The following is a 16,958-nucleotide window of genomic DNA, read 5'->3' on the forward strand; positions in this document are numbered from 1 at the left end:
TCCCGCTGCAGACCAATCCTCTGGAGAGACCTATCACTCAGGTCACTAGGCAGGGTCTCTGAGAAGAAATCAAGGACATAATTCTGTTCTAATTATGTTCTTTACAAAAGACACAATTAATGAAGTAATGTAAAATTTTGGGTTTAGGCAAGGGACCTCTGCAAGGATCCAGTCATCTTCCAGAAATTTAGTTTGTGACAATTATCTGTAACTAACTGTGGTGATCATATCAGTATTGAAGCAACCTCCTAAGCAATGTAAGCAGTTCTTGAGGTGCCCAGACTGAGGATGGGTTAGGGCTATGGAAGCCCCAAGAAAGCTCTGTGTTGATGAGGGGATTTCCTGCTGTTCAGCCAAAGAAGAAAACATACACTTTGCGATGCTGCAAACAGTCAGTTAATGGAGATGACAGCAATTGGTGAGACAATTTCTGTCTTTATATTTATGGTGACGTTTTTGGCAGGAGATTGAGGCTGCACAGGCAAATTATCTTTTGTTTATGGAACTTTTTGTTTGCTTGTTTTGTGTTTGTTTTTTTTTTTTTTTTTCACCGCTTCATTTTTTTTTCTGCACAGTTTGGCTTATTTATCATAATTTTTTGGTCTGTTTTCTTGTGGTCTTTAGGAGCTCAAGGAGTGTGTGTATTTTAGGTTTCCTGTTCTGTGTTGTTTGTAGGCGTGGACTTCACACAGTTTATTGGTTCTTTTTCTCCCTGAAAGTTGTAACTCTTTAATTATCTATGTTTGTTGTTGGTTTTGTTGAGTTTTCAATATATTTATTTAGACAAGATTTTTGTTGGTGGGAAAGAAACAGGAGGATCTAGACTTCCAGATGTAGATCCAGAATGGTGGTATCATTGGAATAAACTACTAAGTGGCAGAACAACTCAAAAGTTGGGATTTAGAGATGGATGGACGCAAGCTCAGGCAGAAAAGGGGGTTGAGGGTTGCCCTTTATTTGAAGGAACAGTTGGAATGCGTGGGACTCATGTGTGAAGGTTTTATTGAATCATCTTTATTGATTCAATAGAAGGGAAAAGATTTTCGGTAGAAGGATGATTATGCAATGGAAATGGTTGCCTAGGGAAGGAATCACTTTTCTTGCAAGTTTTGGAGGTGCCTCTGTCTAATGTACCAAGTGACCCAGTCTGAATTCAGATGCTTTATGCAGCTGTGACTCGTCAACCACTCTGTGAGTGGGAGAGTCTGTGATATGGTGCATCATGGCAGGAGGGTGAGGTGTTTTCAACTTTGTCTTAATAGGTCAAAAATCTCTACATATGTCTCCTTAAAGGAACAACTAGATATGTTAGACAACTCAGGATAATCACCCTGTGTGTGCACTTTTGAGATACTACTTTCTGAAGTTGTGCTACATTCTTGTAGAAAGTGAAGGGAGATGACCCATCCTTTGATCAGCATCGAACTCCGATTTATTGATCCACCATGCACATTTTATAACAGTGTTAATTAAGTTCATACATATTGCAAAACCCGAGCTCATCATAGGTTACAGATTACACATCAACCCCTCCTTTTGTTTTCAATACCTGTGGTTTGTTATTGAGACCAAGACTTGTTTTCTCATCCTGTTATGAATGGTTCTCAAGGCCTCCATGTTTGTCACTTTTGCTTTCCCATGCTTATCCAAGGACAAGATATTTACTTGTTATTAAAAAACAACCTGAGAACTTCTGCTGTTTACAGAAACGTGCCTGAGAATTTTGTTGTTTACAGGAACAGGCTTTGAGAATTTACAGTTTACAGCTGCCTTTTACTTATCAATCAGCTGTATATGATTATGGCATGTCTGAACAAAACTGTATAAGCCATGTCTGAGCAAAATTCTCCAACACATTCCTATGTGGTAGCATTTCTGAATCCCTTCTAATCACATCACAGGAGAAAAAGGGAGAAACACATCATAATTCTGTAAGTAATTCACAAGACTGCAGTGCCATTGTGTTAGTGGTATTGTAGAACAAACTATTTAGGAATAGCTAATTGCTTTCATATTTTTGCTTATATTATTCCCCCCAAATTAGTGTGGACTGTTGCAATTTCTTATAAGAAACTTCAACAAATGGAAATTGGCTTTTCTCTGAGTTGTCTTAGAATAAATTATGTGTTTTTAGAGGAAAGACAGACATGCCTGAGGATAAAGGTATGGTATCTGTGCACACTGGATAGAAATCTCTATAAATATGGTATTGGTATCGTGCATACTTAAAAGATTAGTGTCAACACAGGTTATCTATCGTGTAGGGGCAAGTCAAGCAAGTTAGACCTGCCTCAGGGATGGTTTACCTTGTATATCCAACTATTCAGACAATGTTGCTGTGGCTATTTTGGAAGAAAAGACTGAGGGATGATTTTTCCATCACTCCAGGCTTCCCATTCATTGGTATTGTCTCCATTTCCTCCATTGGGCTTTGATGGGTACAGGTGATGGGTGTCCTGTTAGTCTTTAGGATAAGTAAGACCTAAATGGAGCAACATCTCCCCCCCAGCCCCTCTTCCCCAAGAGGAGTTTGATGCAACCTGTGCATCAGTTGCACAGTGGATGGAACACACTGGAAGTAGATGATGCATTTAGTCCATGTGGACGTTTTTCCGTCACCGGGCAATTTCCAGGGCATTTAATATTAGATTTTTAATTATTTTTTGTAAATTTTATTAATATACTTGGCTTACTTCTTTGCACAGCTGCATGTTTTGTGGATTAATGGTGTATGGATGCTTTGCATAGGAAATTCCATGTTGTAAAAGTTCAAGAATAATTTTTGTGGTATAGACTATAATGTGAACCTTTATAAGTACATAGCATTGAAAAATTTGGAAAATATGTAGTTGGGGAAGCTTGACAGCTCAAGAATCATATAGGAATTAATTTATTTCTCTGTGCCACATAAAAAAATATATGCTTCTCCCAGCTCCACAGAACTTTCATTTGGACCCACTGATAATGTAAGCCTGCTTTCATTTGTCTAAGTAGGAATGTAAAATAGTATGTAAAAATTAGGTGATGAGATCATGGTAGTATGAAGGTCTTTTCATTGGTTCATTTAACTTTGGACTGATTATAAACATAACTAATTAATTTTGCATGTTCTTGTTAATTATAATGACATTCAGTAGTGCTCATCTGGTTATGAGCTTCTGTGTGTCTTTCTATCACAGAAATGTGAAATCCTGAAATCAGGAAGAAAGGTGGTGTCTGTACTGTTTGCAGTTCTGCAGTTTATATAATAGTCTTCAAAAATTGTATTTTTTGTAGTTTAAATTAATGTGTTGAAGTAGTTCAAATATAATTAAAATACACAGTCTGCTAGGTAAATTTGCATGTTTTCATAGTTTTAGAAGCTATACATTATAGATTGTAAGTGATGCATTTTCAAATAAATTTCAGGACCTATTGATGTAGTGCAATTTAAGACTTGTTCAGAAGTCCTGCTATGAATTAAGAGGTTTTTTTTAATTGTGTGAGTCCTATGTGATAGAGAGTTGGAAGCTACAGATACCAGTGAATGTTTATGTCTTTAAAATACTAAACAGTCTCTTCAGCAAGTCATTTTTGCTTTAGTGAAACCAGTGGTGATTTCGGCTCAATTGATCTGACTAAAAACAAGCGTACCTAATATTAACAATAGATAGCCCTCAACCAGGTCCTAAAATTTTCTTGCATGCTTTGGTGAGTAGTGCTCCATCAGAATATTTTATACAGATACCCACTTCAAGCAGTAATGCAGTTTGAACCATTTTTACTGTAGAAGAAATCTGAACAAGCAGTTCTTACCTGAAATAGTCACACATCATGGCAACTTGATCTATCAAACAGGAGACCTGCTTGAGTGCTATAGTGCACTTTGGTGGGATTATTTACATTTTAAAAAATACCAAAAAACACCAAGGAGGCAGGATAAGGAGTAAAACCATGTAGTCTCAAATCAAAATACTATCTTAGAGGCAGTGTACGAACATATAACAGGTAAACTTATCCTAATGATTTGTGGTCTAAATGTGAAATAAGCTAAGATGTGATGGCAGCAAGTAAATGAATGAGTTAAAGAAATAGCTTGCAGCACATGGGCATTGTATTTATTTAAGTCAAGTTTCTAAGTCTTCATCCAGGAATGAATTTGACTTTCATTTTAATTAAGTATTCTAGGGATTTCTGACACAACTATGACAATTAACATTCTGTCGGGATGCTTTTAAAGCTTCGGTTAACAAGGTCTGTGAATTTGTAAATTTTTAAGGCTCAGATGGAATTGTTAGATGTTGGAAAATGGGAACATATCTCTGTAAGCACTGTCAGTAGGGGAGAGGTAAACAATTAAAGCTCTACCTGCTGGTACCCAAGGGATGGAATCTTCTAGTTCAGGTGGAAGGTAGAGAAATGTTAGTGTTAGACTGGAATAACTGGAATGATTCAGATCCAGGTTTTAGGATGCTAACAAAAATCAAAACAAATAAAAGTTTATAACAGAAGTAATATTATTTTTTAGGAGTCTTCTGCCTTTGTCAGGTAAACCACACTGAAATGTGTCATAAATGAAACAGAAGTCAATAGATAAGATTCTAAAGATGAAAATTGGCATAGTTAAAAAGAGAATTGGTAGGCAAGACCTGCTATCTGTCTGTGACCTGTCACACTTACTTTGTGCATCCTCACCAATTTAAATAGTTCTTATTGATTTCTGAAGAAGTATAGAAATCCAGAAATAGACCAAATAAAATAATTGAGATTAATGATTGTAGGTTTTTTTCATATTAAGACTAATTACCAAAAATATTATAATGAAAAATTTCTTCTGAAAAGGCTTTATCTCAACAAAATGGGTCCTATTTTGGTACAGGATTTCATGTATAATAACTGACTGTCCTGGCTTTTTTTCTGAGATGAAGCGCTAAGTGATGTTTGATACACTCCAAGCTAAGAAAACTGATGATTTGAAAATATTTTGGTGTAGTGGAGTATGGGAAAAAAAAGAAATACAGAATATTTGCATTTAAAGCTTACATATTATCTGTCAACAAGATGCAGTGTTGAAGAAATAACTGTAATGTGTATTTAGGTCTAGAATTCAGGTGCACAAGAAGCTTCAAAGACAGAGGCATAGCTATTTAGAGGCAAAACTTCAACCTTTTAATGGGAAATAGGTCAGTGAGATGAATGCTTTTCACTTGGTTGGACATTTACATTGTGGATCAGGGTGTCCACATGACCATCAAGCAAAGTTTCGTTGACACATATTTTACTTTTCGAAAACTTTTAAGAATTACCACCCACCTTCACCTCCTCATATTTGCCTTAGGTTCCTTACCTGTTTTTTAACATTTCCTTCTCTTTTTTGCTTTGTATTAAGCTCATAAGATATCCTTCTCATTTCCCAGTGCTGTCCTACTGTGCAGGGGTTTCATGGAGTGTTTATTTCTCCAGCCTGTCATTCTTTGCTCTCCCTTCTTCACTTGCTCTACTACAGAGGCTGCCAGGTAGCTTTCAGTATTCTAGGAACTTCGACCTTCCCAGCAGGTTTTGTTACACTCTACAAACAAAGGAAGCAGTTAGAACTGCAGCTCTTTTAAATGTCCAAACATCTTGTAACAAAGTGTGTATTAATAATGCCAGTTGGAACACAGATTTTTTTTTTTTTTAACTGTGGGAAAGAAGTATTTTCTTTAAAAAATTTTACATTCATTTTACTCTTCAGCCTGCTTCTGTCTGACCTTGTCAGCAAGAGAGAATTGCCAAGAGGCACCATCGAGAGGCTGGTAGGATCTACTTCAGAGATAGCAGAGTTTCAGGCATTAAGTCTGTGTCTATATTATTAAATTAAACAATGCCTGGAAATATTTCCATGTCTCTGCCATAGTGAATGTCTTTGCGAACTAACATTGTTCCAGAAAATTCCCAGACATTTATTTGACCACCTCCATTAGACAATTTTTATGGAACCCTTCTGTTTCAGAGCATATGTGACTATGCTACATAGGTGTAGGATTATCCTACATAGATGAGGATTGTCTGTGCCAGTTGATTTCAGGCAAGAGAAATGTGCTGAGGCATAGGTGTAATATAAATGTTCTACAGACCTGCATGTTCTTTATTTCTTCTGCCTTGTCCAACCTTCTCTCTTCATTGCAGTCTTCCAGTCTCAGCTTCAAAGCTGGTGTTTTTTTTCCTTTTTGCTTGTCCTTTTGTCCTTCCTAGCACACATACAGATTTAAATTTTATTGGCATGCTGTCTCCCAGCTTCTGTCCCTTCCTTCAGATGACCCTGTGGACTTACTAGTAGTGATATTGTGTGCAGTTCTCTGCCTGAAACAAACTACTTCAGGGAAGCCTTCGTTTTGTTTGCCCTTGGTTACTACAATAATGAAAATAGAATAAAACCACAGGACTAGAATTTGAGTGATGCCTTAGCTGTCACTCTGCTGCATGGAAGAAACTTGGTGAACAACTATATTTCTTTGTGGACTACCTTTAATCTTATTACTTGTTAAGAGAACAAATTAGAGGGAATGATTAAGCCAGATTCTATGTTGGTTTTGTTAAATGATTCTAAATAGCTGTAAACATTTCTCTCTGTTTTGTCAGGATTGTGGTACTAGAATTGATCTTGGACATCACTTCAGTTCAAGGTTGAAGTTAAAAGGTGTTTTTGAGGCTTAGAAGAAGCAGGTGAGTACAAATCAATCATCACAAATCAAAGACATTTTTTTTTGCAACTTCCATTTGTGCCGGTATTGTAGTTCTTGCTTAACAATCCAAATTCAGCTAGGTGGTCTCTGCTTTCCCTGATTCGCTGAGACGTATGACTGCTTGTATTGGGACTAGATAGCAGACAATATCTGATTCATGTAGCATTTCCCTACATACCTTTTCATGAAAATAGGTGAAACCATGGTTCTGTCACCCAGGTCGCTGGAACTCTGGAGTTAACTTACACTGTACAGTTTCATTACATCAGCTGTATTAGGAGTATGATAATTAGGCTAATTTGTTTTGAAAATTGTTTTAGACTGTATCTCTTGTGAAAAATAGAATTTTAAAAGGAAAAGACATTATAATAAATAATGAAGAATTCCTGAGTTTGGATATTACTTGTTTCTTGAATCTAGGATGATCTGTATTCCTTTGGTAACCAGGAATTCCATCATGTCAAGGATATAAGATCAAGCCTTATTTCAGCTGCTGTGTGTGTTAACAGGCTGAACCTGCCTGGGACAGCACACTATCAATGGGTACAGTGCCACTGGGGCCTTGGCATGCCTGCACTGAGTACCTTGCTTTGCTCCACAGCTATCTTCTGTGCATCATGTACAAGTGGCTATCAGGTCCTTTTAACTTAGACTGGAAAAGGAGATCCTGAAGAAGTTAGTGTAAGATGAGAGCTTAGCAAGGCCGTCACATTTATTTTGGGGTTTTCATAATTGCTATTGCAACAAAAAAAAATGTTGAGTGTTGCAGTTGTTCATATTCTACATTTCCTAAGGAGGTATAAATTTTTTTGAGAATATGCCCAGAACTTTTCAAATTCAAAGTTTTTAGGCAATATTTCAATATATAAATTGCAAAATATGGTCAGTTGGGCCTGGTACTAAACTTTTATGATCCAGATGTCAACAGGGTGCAACTAACTTGCCAAAATAGTAACCAGACCAAATTCTTCTGCGTACACCAGGAATTAGAAACAAATATGTAAATACAAATAATATGCCATGTGTACCAACTGCTAAAGTATTACTAGATACTCTGATATACCCATATACTCCATAATATTGGTATATCCATCTGAATGTATTGATACCTCTGGAAGGAAAGAAGAAACAGCTGTTCCACAGGAGTTAATGATGATGACAGTAATTAGTCCTGAAACTATGTTTATAACAAGTTTTTTGACATTTTACCCTGTGTGAAGAAGAACAGCCCTTTCTGACCTAGTTCAAAGTAGTGTAAAAGAAGACTGTTCTGGTGTGTGTTTCACTGTGACTGTCTTCAATGGGTAATAAGAAAGGAAAATTGTTTTATTCTGATTTAACTTCACCTTTTTCCAAGGAGTTAAGGCACTGGCTGGAAGGCTACAGTGTGAATATGGTGAAGCCAGGAAAAGAAGGAAGATTAGATGTAAATGTTGTAAGTCAAAGGATATACAGCACTATACAGGAAAACTGTAGATATTACTGATATCATGTGCAAACCTTTACATGACTATATGTTAGTATTTAGTAATATATTTATTTGCAAAACAGTGGGGTTTTCTTCATTATTCAGTAGAAAAAAACCAGTGAGAAATATCAGATTCTTTGCTTTCTATGTAGCAATGGAAATATGGCTGGATTTCTGTGACATATCTATTTGTACTTGCCTGAGTGGTGTAACTTACATGTAGTTATGTTAGATAGTTTTTTGATAGTGTCAGTATTTTGGAAAACTGATAGAAACTGGAGTTTGATGGAAACTGTAGTTTAAATCTGTTGAATCAGCAAGGGTGTTTTTGTTTTTAAAGGATATTTTCTCTGGAAGTTTTCTATGTTCTGACAAATAATGGCCAAAATGCAGTGTAACCGAGTTGTGCAACTCTGATATTTTGGCAGTACAATTTTATTGAATTCCAGTATGTCTGAAACTTAAAGCATATGAAAGAAAGTAACTGCTGTTCTGATTCCTCCATTATTTTCTTCCATAACTTTAAGTTAAATATATTCTATAAAAATGCTTTCTGTAAAGGAAGCCAAAATCTTTTTGGCCTTTTTAGTGTTGGTCTCTATTTCTTGCAGTATGTGAAAATGGAGAAGGAATGTTTTTGCAGTCAATGAGGAAACAGTAGTAAATTCTGAATGCTAATTCTTCAGTATGGTATTTAAAATCAATAGGTTTTTTAATGGCAGGATATGGTGTCTTTGAAATGATTGAAAACTGAGATTCAGTTTAAATGTAGTGATAGATGTGCATAAAAATAAAATTGCAATTATGAATACATTTTTAATCAACAGAGAGAAAAAAATGTTTGTTTTTTGTCCTCTCAATAGAACACTTAACTCTATAGGAGTAAGTTTTAGAAAAACTGAGACAGTGCTCCGAGAAATGTGAAAGCAAACGTGTTCTGTTTTCTGACTGATGACTCAAATAGACAGTTTTGAGACTGCTAGGGATACATTTACATCTCTGTTTTCTGAGTTACTTAGGCTTTGAAAAAAAAGCGAAATAAATGCTGGTATTAATGATTATTAAATTGATCTAGCTCTTCTGTGTTGTCAGTTTGGAGAAGAGGAGACATTGTGCTCATTCCAGTTTATTTCTGGTACTACAGGAAACAAAAACTTGAAACGTCACAGCTCATGTACATGTATATGCACACATTTCGTGTACTATGAAATATTTAGTCTATATGCATGTGTTTATTTTGTAGAGAGCAAACATAATTACACTGTTAGGTTAGTACAGAAGAATATCTCGTGTAGGTATCTTGCATCTGCACGGAAATTGACTCGAGTTATGTAAGGACTCATTGCTGGTGACCATGTTGGTGACCAACATGTCAAAGGTAGGATGTTTTCCACTGGCTGCATAATGGACTGGCATTAAGTTTGTCCACAAGGAAATCCAAACCTTTCACATGTCTGCTCAGAAAGCAAAGGAGTTTTAATACTTCTGTAAGTGAATGAAAGGAGGGTATGCAGCATAATGCTGAAAGAGAAGGATGGTATCTGGTTTGCAAGTAATTAGATGTGGTTTGATGGGCTTTGTCTTTTATATGGCTTCTAACAGGAAGAATTTGAAACATAAACGGTACTTTATGCTTTATTGGAGTTGTATTAGAACAGAGACCCTATTTTTCTTAGAATTCTGAATTATCTTTTCAGGGTGATTTTGAATAGCTATAAATTGGTGATTTGGGGGGGAACCTGAAGTCAACTTTTGTCAAAAAGTAGTGCGCATTGATAGACTTGAATTTATGACCTGGAAAGATGAGGCAGTAAGTTTTTGCTATGATTATATGTAATGTCAAGCTATGGATTTAAACTGGCCAGCTTTTCAATTCAACTAAACAATAAGTATGGTCTTAATGGTCTGATTTGCTAGGAAGAGCATTGTTAAGTAATCTGGTTTTTCACAGCCCATATAAAATATGAACTTGCATCAGTTATTACAAAGTTTGTGCTTTGGGAGGTGTTTTTGTGGCATCTAGGAGTGATGCTCCACATTTGTTGGAATTATTTGTTAATGATACTGTCTTGAAAAATGAGTTATTGCTTAAATACATTGATTGTTGTTTCTAGCACAGAAATTTTTAAGGAAAAGATAGTTGAAACCTGATGTGTTTTTTCAGCTGTATGAAATCAGGAGAAAATGGTGTGCGTCTTAATAATTCTATGGTTCTTTTTCCTATGTGACATGAATGGGAGAGGTGAGAACTCTTAATTTTTAACTTAACTGAATTCAGGTTTCTAAATGTGGCCTGCTTGAGAACAGAGTACCATTACTGTAGTTGTCATGTAGAATGAAGTTGGAGTCTGAATCTCCTTTTTAGCTGTCAGCTTTATTAAGGAGCTACTGGTGTGTTGAACTAGGCACACACATTATAAAAGTGGTGTGTGGTGGTGTCTGGGGGGAATTTTCTCTCTCTCCACTGCTGCTTTATTAGGTCCTGCTCACTCACTCTCTGCTGCCCTGTCTCACTGCAGCTTTCTGGCTGCAGCTCACAGCACTGTGGGTCTAATGTAGATTGACGCCTTTGCCAGAGGACTGATTGAAACTTGTGTCTCAGAGTTGTTAATGCTCACTCAACCATTTTATTGAAGATAAAGTAAATAAAATAGATTGCCATATGAGAATTCTCTGAAATCAAATGGAATAATTTGACAGGTTTAAGCCCATGAAAAAGCCTGAGCATTGAAACAGATGGGAATACTTTTTATGTACAATATACCAGGAAAAGGTGTCTACTGGCTTGCTGTTACACTGTTAATGGCTTTTACCAAAATTATAATTGTTGAAAATATCGTTTCCATTGGTGTTTAAATTGTTAGTTCTCTAAAACAGAGTGATTATTTTTAATATAAAAGTAATGGATATACTGATTTTAGTTTCTTATTGCTTCTGATAGTTTAAGAGAGTGGTGATAGATAACCAGTCTATTAAAATGTAATTTAAAGAAATAAGAGTGAGTTAAGTATTTGAGAAAGTAATTCTGTGAAATGCAAAATAGATTGTTACTTTACAGATTTTTAGTAATCATTAAGTGACATAATTTTGAATATTACAGATAAAGTTGCTAAAAAAAGCCCTAACATTTCTGAAAGTATAGCAGTACAATGCACAAGAACTATGAGGTACTAAAGTTATTGTGACAAACTGCTCAGCATAATGGTCAACAAGTCCCAAATATTCTTCTCAACATTTTTATTTTAGAAAGAATTTCTGTGCGTAAGCATTGTCTCTGCTATTTTCAGAAAGAAGACAATAGATAATAATATGTGACTAAAGACACAGTAGATGACATATGACTCTTATTTTATTATCTGGATGAAAATGAGTATTGGTCTTTTTAGTCACACTAGTGCACTCCTTCTTACTAGTTGGGCCACTTCTTCCAGATAGCAAAACACACCTGTGTTTTAATTTAGAATAATAAATTATGTCAAACTCAGAGTTAATAAAGGAAATAAAAACAAAAGAAGTTAAAAAAAAATCAGCAAATTTGGCAGATGCAGCCTTGGTTTACCACTTGAAAACACAGTCATTTAAATATCCAATACTAATTTTTCTTTTCTCTTTGTTTAAACAAAATCTGTTCTTTTTTGGATTGGAGAGGAGAGAGATGTTATGTATCAATTTTATTTCATTTTTTAAATTTAAGAAATTGATTGTAAAAGTTTGTACTATTTGTACTTCTAGGTGGGATACTAGTGAGATTTCATGAATATTGGGTAAGGAATAAATTATGAATGAGCTATTTGAAAATGACCTGCAGGAGTGAGTTGACAGACTAGGAAAACATAGTAAGGGTAGATTTTCAGGTTAAATGTTAGTCAGAATACACAGCTAGTTATGCTTATGTATTCAGTGGCAGGATTGGTATTGGTCAAAATCATATTTTCAGTAAGTAAATAAACCTAAGAAGCGTGAATGATACTCTTCTCTTTTTTTTTTCACATCCTCTGTGTATTTTTAAGAGCAAAAATTACTCTATTGTGCTTATAAGGCAGAGCCCTGGCCCCAGGTCTTATTTCTCTTGTTGCCATGCTGATGTCTGTATGTGGCCAAACTCATGATGCTCTCAAAGCAGTTCCAGACTTAAAATTTCAGCGTTTACCCCATGGTACTCCTTCTGTTCATTCAGTATGATAAAAGGGTCATCAACACCTTTGTCTTTCCTAGGGACAGAATAGAAGACGACACAAATCTGAAAAGGAAAAAAAAAAATATATATATATATATATCTCCCTGTTTTAACCCTTTTGTTTTCCATGTCTCAAGTTTTTTGGAAGTCTTGCCATTTGGAGGGAACAGAGAAAATTAATTTTGCTGCTTTGAATGATATACATAGAATTACTTTGGGTTTTTTCTGTGAAAGGAGGTCCAAGACAAAGAATCCCTGCTCATTTCTGTGTTATGTAGCCTTTTCTCTCTCATAGCTTTTTCCAGTTAAATTGTAAAGCCATTATGCCCTTAGCACAATCTTCGGGTAAAAATTCTGAGGCCTGTGAGCACTCCAACACAGATTGATTTAGACAGAATAAAAGCTGTTTTTATCAAGAGAAAAAGAAGCCTCAATAGTTGTTTACTTTACTTGGGATTTCTCTAAAACTTAAAAAAATCAAATGTGGTTTTCCATATTGCTCAGAACAACTTATTTGTGCCGTTTTCCTCAGCATGGTCTCTTATTTGACTGTGTCTGAAGTAATTCTGATTTTCATCTAACTATTTTCTATGTTCTTCAGTACAAAATAAAATTATCTGGTAAAAAAACAGTAAAAAAATTTATCTGTATTTTTGACATGCTTTTGAAGTTACCTTATCAAGAAATCATTCTATGATAAATGTTATGAACTAGCTATTTTAAATCCTTATTAAAAAAATAAATGAACGTAGGCAATGAGGAAAGCAATTCAGTACAAGTAACTACATATGGAAGAAATAGCATCACGTGTAATTCCTGAAAATAAATGGGATCTTGAAAATGGAATAGATGTTTATTTGATTGCTTTGAGAGTTAGCCTCCCTAAAAAGCTGATTTTAAATGAGTTTTGTGTTTGTAAGTGGTCCTTGTTAACTGTCTTGGGGAGTGATTTCTTCTGTTCTCTGGAAAATGCATTATGGGATCTAGGAAAGAAAGAGGTAATGATTTTTTTTAATGTGGCTGCTGTCATCTAGGAACTGGACAGAGATCATTGTCCCTCAGGAACTAGGCCTCAGAATTTTGAATGTAGTCTGTAAAACAGCTATTTAGTGGTAATTGTTGTCAGTCACAGCCTATAGAATATAGGATTTTACTGGTTATTTGGTGGAGAAAGCTGTGCTTAACTACACCTCTTTTTTTTTTTCTTTTTTTTTTCTTTTTCTTTTTTTTTTCTTTTTTTTCTTTTCTTTTTTTTTTTCTTTTTCTTTTTTTCTTTTTTTTCTTTTTTTTTCTTTTTTCTTTTTTTTCTTTTTTTTCTTTTTTTTCTTTTTTTTCTTTTTTTTCTTTTTTTTCTTTTTTTTCTTTTTTTTCTTTTTTTTTTTCTTTTTTTTTTTCTTTTTTTTTTTCTTTTTTTTTTTCTTTTTTTTTTTCTTTTTTTTTCTTTTTTTTTTTTTTCTTTTTTTTTTTCTTTTTTTTTTCTTTTTTCTTTTCTTTTTTTTTCTTTTTTTTTTCTGGTAAATTCTGATTGTTCACAATTGAATTTTTGAAGAAACTTTCTTTTTCCCCTGAGCTTGACTTGTCTAGGGAAGTAAAAAACAGGTGGTTTTTTTGGTTCATGTGGTCATTCTGGTCCTACATCCAAACATAAGCATATAGATTTGAGTACCTATATATAAATTCCTTTATTTATGACAGATCCAGTGAAGGTTTTGCAAAAAAAACCTACCAGGCATGTAATCAAAGGCTTCAAAGTTCAAATTGCTTAATACAGTTTGCACAATATATGTTACTTCTCAAGAAAAAGGTGTGGGACATGGTACCTCAGTATATAAAATACAAAAATTTAATTCCACAATCTATATACTTTGGTTAAGTATAGTTCTATAGGTAACAGCGCTAATGGGAGATGGACTGTAATTTTAACTCAATGCTTTCATATTTGAGAGAGAAACTAAGTTAAATATTGTTTTAGATCTGTCAGGATCTATGGATGTATAGTTGGTGTAAGAGTTTGCAGCCCAAGATAATTCTGTGTTGTTTGGGTGAAGCTGTTTACTAAACACTTCAAATTGGAGCAGATGGATAGTGTGCTATGACAAATACATGTGACCTCATGTCTTAAATGTTTTGCAGCTAATTTGAAACTAATATTTATTATCTGCGTGATACCATCAAGTTGCTGAAAATTTAGCTTTCTTCTTTTCAAGATTAAAATTTTCTCACATGGTCATTTGTCATTCATTTTTACTTAGTTTTCTCCTTGCTCTAAGGTACATTTTCATGATGTAATGCAAATCCAGTTCTCTTTTTTATCACTTCAGTTAGACCTATAGCATATACAAAATTTCTACTCATTCCAGTCAAAGGCTTTTAGATATAGGTGGATGTATTTTTTCTCAAATTTGGTAGTTGCTACTTGTTTAAAAAAAGATAAATTCAGGGGTCTGTAATCTTTGCATCATCCCTCACCACCTTCTTATATGGAATTTTACTTCTAAGATTCCTTCTTTTTAAAAACATACAAACAAGCAAAAAAATTTCCAAAAACAACAAACAAAAAACCAACAAAAAACCCCAAACCAACAAAACAAACTTCTTCACTGAAATTTTTCCTCAGGCCAGTTTCTCTCTGCTGGATAAGTGGACTAAATGAATGACAACATTATTATTTATTTTATTTTTTAAAATAAGACTGAAATGTTGAACTGAATTACTAGATGAGTGGAAAAATATTTAAAGTTTTCTCTCATGACAGAATCAATTTATATTTGCTTTTTTGAGTAATACTATTATAAAGAATGTGAAAATTAGCATTTCCATTTGTGAATTTTTCGTCTGCACTGTAGAAGTATTAGACCCACCCCTAATTGGTATTGATAATCCTTTTAACTAAGGGCTACCTAACTATTGATAATCCTTTTAACTAAGGCACATACTTAGTTAACGAACAGGTGCTTCAGTTCTAGATATCTTTTTCCTCTCTCCCAAATTCTTTATTGCCCCTCCACCAGAACTTGTAACTGCATTTTTTCTTGCTTCTCTTCTTCAACCTGACAGAAAGGAAACTAAATTATTGTGGAAAGGATGCCCAGCTGATGCCATAGAAAATTCATAGCAGTTTGAACCATGCCCATTGGTCTGCACTATAGGCACAAAACAAATGGTCAGTTTTTGGTCCTTTTGCCAGCTCCGTTGTGGCAGCAGCAGCTCTGGTGTTGGGAGGGTAACAAACAGTGGGAGAGGAAGGAGAGGGAAGGAGCAGCCTTAACTGCTGCAGCTGTTTGCTGAGTGAGCATATGCTGCAGCCCTTGAGCCTCCACAGAACATCTTTTCCCAGGTCAGTGCTTAATTCACATGTGCAATAAGCCCCCAAAATTTGATCTGAACACCTGCTTACTTGTTTTTCCAAGGGAAGATGTCCTATTGTGGAAGTCCCAGAGTTACTTATCCTTAAAGTATAATGGAATAGTCCAGTTTCTTACAGTAAAGTGACGTTTTCCCCCTGGTTTTTTGCATGTTGAGCTTTTACAGAATTGGTTATTTGCTATTTCTATCTCTAGAAAATTTTCTGAATACAATATATTTGCATATTATTAGAACTAGATCTGAAGAAGAATTATCACTTACATTGTTTTATTTTTGCAATTCCAAGTATTTTTCATTAAAGGTATTTCAAATTAATTTGATTGATTAAGCCTGAAAAAGCTATATATTGGATGGATTGAATGTATTTTATAGGACAGTGTTTTTAAATTATTATGTTATGAACTTGAATGCCCTGTCCATTACTTAAAAGATCCCAGAAGATGGAGCATGTGATTTAATGTCCTCTTTTTCATTTTGCAAGCTTGACCTCTGTTCCCAACCTTGAGACGAGGGCAGACAAAGTGCTGTGAGTGACTGGCACTTGCTGCCATGGAGGTGCCATCTCCTGCATCCTCCTCAGGTCCCACAGTAGCAGCCAGTCTGCTGCATGGATGTGAACTTTCCAGTGAAATTCTGTCCTTTGCTGGCCAAATTCACCTCCTGCATTAGTTCTTTAGATGCCCAGTGAAAATCCTCTCTTTGCTTCAGCTTCTGCCCCAGCGACCCCTCTTTCCCAGACGAGCTCTAGCTGTGCAGTAGCACCTGGAGCAGCACTGGGATATTTGAGAGCAGCTAGTTTGCTCCCCTGTAAGACAGAATGTCACATACATGGAGGCTGCTATTGGGTGTGTTTAGTTACTTCATGTGTGTTTGGACAGTTGTATATTTGTGAGAGCTGACTGGATCTGTCCCAAATTGTTTTTGAGAAAGATGTTCAGTGTTTTCTTAAGTTAATAAAGATTTCTTCATTTTCTAGGAAGGTAATTCAAGGAAAATCCCAAGATACTCCTTAATATTTGGGATGTGATTTGGGCTGTGAAGGCTGGTGATAGTTTGCATGAAGATGGAGGGACTTATTCTGACAGTGAAGTCCTTGATTTCTGGTAACCTGTAAGGCTGTGCTGAAGATGGGTGTGAATAGATACTGGTATTTCTAAAAACCATGTTTGACAGAGGTATTAGCTATTGAGGCAAGTGATTTTTCACTTGTTAGTCTGTAGTAAAAACCATCTTTGCTGTGCAT

At 35.2% G+C, this 16,958-nt stretch overlaps 1 protein-coding gene across 1 annotated transcript in view; it reads left to right on the forward strand.

Moving 5' to 3' along the window:
- Window positions 1-209: 209 nt before the first annotated feature.
- The window catches only part of FOXP2 (forkhead box P2), a 283,948-nt gene continuing 267,199 nt past the window's right edge, over window positions 210-16,958 (forward strand). Inside the window, exons 1-2 of the mRNA XM_058805027.1 lie at window positions 210-418; window positions 6,601-6,684. The gene's annotated coding sequence lies outside the window, so the exon portion shown is untranslated. The remainder of the gene's footprint in view (window positions 419-6,600; window positions 6,685-16,958) is intronic.

Source organism: Ammospiza caudacuta, chromosome 5 (genome assembly GCF_027887145.1).
Source record: "Ammospiza caudacuta isolate bAmmCau1 chromosome 5, bAmmCau1.pri, whole genome shotgun sequence".
Classification (NCBI taxonomy): Eukaryota; Metazoa; Chordata; class Aves; order Passeriformes; family Passerellidae; genus Ammospiza; species Ammospiza caudacuta.